The following is a 2,862-nucleotide window of genomic DNA, read 5'->3' as shown; positions in this document are numbered from 1 at the left end:
ACCTCACTATGTGCAAAGTCATAGTCACACTAGTGTCAGACTCACAATCATCCCTGTCTCTTAATATTTTGGCTCAGGTCAAACCAGTTCAAGAATGTTGTATATTCTTATTGTATTACAGTTGATCATATTTGCTGTGAATAAAGGTGATTCTGATGTTATCTCTGTACTTGATCAGCTATAGGCACACAGAAAGATAAATGTTTTCAAATATAATTTGTTCAGACCTACTGTGGGGGCAATTAGATAATGATGCAGGCATGTTTGTATATCTGAGAGTAGGTGTTTGTGAATGGGTATATATGTGTGTATATGTCTGTTGTGATTGGGGGTTCAGAATGGAGGATGGATAAAGATAGTGTGGGTAAAATCCTAGGAGTAAATAGCTGTGGGTAAATGTGGCATGGTCATAAGGTAGGCTTCTGTTATTTGGCACATATAAGAGTAACAATGGTTACTCTTCATTGTCAATTTGGCTAGTTTTAAAAATCACCATAGAAACATACCTCTATGTGGATCTGTGAGGGTATTTCCAAAAAAGGGTTAACTGAGAAGAGAAGGCCTACACTGAATGTGGGCAGTGTTATTTGTGGATTGAATCCTCAAACTGTGAGCCAAAACAGACCCTTTTTATCCCTGTAAGTTGTGTTTGGCATGTTGTCGCAGAGACAAATAAGGTTAGCTAAACACAGTGCAGCCCTGTCTTTATTTAATGTATGTGAGTTCATTGTAGCTGTCTTTAGATACACCAGAAGAGGGTATCAGATCCAATTACAGATGGTTGCGATCCACCATGTAGTTGCTGTGAATTGAATTCAGGACCTCTGGAAGAACAGTCAGGGCTCTTAACTACTAAGCCATCTCTCCAGCCCCTTAACTTTATTCTTAAAGCCTCTTATGAGTTGAAACATTCTATCACTTAGACTCACAGCTCCAGCCTTAAACTGAACTAAAATGTGTTCTTCAATCTGGATGTGAAGTGCTGTATCTCCATTTTTTCCCTCTAACAAAATTTGGCATCTTCTAAAAATTCAAACTGGCATTAAAAGTCAGAAATATTTTTATATTTTATTGCAATTGTTAAAGAAATTTCTAAGTATCTAAAATCATTATTCCTTTAAAATAAATTTATTCTAGATCCACCATTATATATAACAATTAATTTCCTCATAAAGACACATAATATTTGTTATCATGTTAATAAAGCCCGTATGTTGTTGTTTTCATATATTTTCTAAAGTTATCCAGGTAACTATTTTAATATAACTAGCTTCCTTAGTAGCTACATCTACTTTGTTATGTACAAAGTACATATACAAAATAAATATATATTTATATTAGTGCATTTTAGAATACTATTTTGAGTCTTCTTTGCATGATAGATAAAAGAATGATAGCTCAACACCTTCATAGGAAGTTAAACTTTATGATTTAAATTTCTTTTTTTTTGGAGAACACATTATTATTATTAAAAAGCACAATTATTGTTAAAAATTTATTCAATTTCCCTAAAAGTATTTGTAAGTCTTCTAATAATTGTTTAAGTATATATCGAAGTATTTTGATTTACTTAATTCATAATCATGGACTAAACAATGTGCTATTCTATATCTTCTAAAGGACACAGTAAAGATGACATCATTTTCAGAAAAGGCTTTGTAATCTTTGGGAGGGATAGCTGATAGATAATGGGAGGAAATGAAAGACGATGACCTGCTCAGTGCAGGGAGTTAGTACCGCTTGAGGGTACCAGGAAACCAGCTGAGCTGCTGGCTTAAGTGGAAGTTTTGTTGTGATGATGCTGTGCCCACTGTCTTTGAAGTTCTACAGCTGGTGCTGGGAGAGCTACAGCTGGTACTATGGACAAGAATGCTAAAGGCACTCAATCAGACTTATCCTTTGAGATGCTGTTCTCCTCCAAGACAGGTTATTTTCTCTTATTTAAGAAATAGGTTTGATAAGGCATATTGGCTCTCTCTTTCTTTTTTTTTTTCCACTATTTTTATTGGATATTTTATTTACATTTCAGATGTTATTCCCTTACCCCATTCCCCCCACCCCTGCCCAGGAACTCCCTATCCCGTCCCCCCTCCTCCTGCTTCTATGAGGATGTGCCCCCACCTACTCCCCCTACTCCCACCTCCCCACCTCAAATTCACCCCCACTGGGCATCCAGCCTTCATGGGACCAAGGATCTCCTTTCCCACCTTATGCTGACAAGGCAATCCTCCCCTACATATACAGCTGGAGTCATGTGCTCCCAAGCTGGTGGTTTAGACCCTGGGAGCTCTGGTTGGTTGGTATTGTTCTCCTCATGGGGCCACAAACCCTTTCAGCTCCTTCAGCCTTCTCTCTAACTCCTCCATTGGCAACCTCTTGGTCAGTTCAATGGTTAGCTGTGAGCATCTGCCTCTGAATATGTCAGACTCTGGCAGATCTCTAAGGAGACAGCTATATCAGGCTCCTGTCAGCATGCACTTCCTGACATCCACATCAGCGTCTACATTTGGTGACTGCACATGGGATGGATACTCAGGTAGAGCAGTCTCTGGATGTCCCCTCCTTCAGTTTCTGTCCCACTTTGTCTACATATTTGCTCCCTCGAGTATTTTGTTACTCCTTCTAAGAAGGACGGAAACACCCACACTTGGTCTTCCTTCTTCATGAGTTTGTGTGATCTGTGAGTTGAATCTTGGGTATTTCTAAAACCTTAATTAAACCTTTGTGATTGTCCTTTCAGGGAAGAGAAAACTTGCCAAAAATATCTTTTAAAAATTCAACACAATCGTAAGATGGATGGAATATGATGAGAGCAGCATAAACCACGAGGAGTCCACTGATAATACACTGGGACCTCACATT

The sequence above is a fragment of the Grammomys surdaster genome, unplaced genomic scaffold, assembly GCF_004785775.1.
Source record: "Grammomys surdaster isolate TR1022 unplaced genomic scaffold, NIH_TR_1.0 184, whole genome shotgun sequence".
In the NCBI taxonomy this organism is placed as follows: domain Eukaryota; kingdom Metazoa; phylum Chordata; class Mammalia; order Rodentia; family Muridae; genus Grammomys; species Grammomys surdaster.
Note: the sequence above shows the minus strand (reverse complement) of the source record.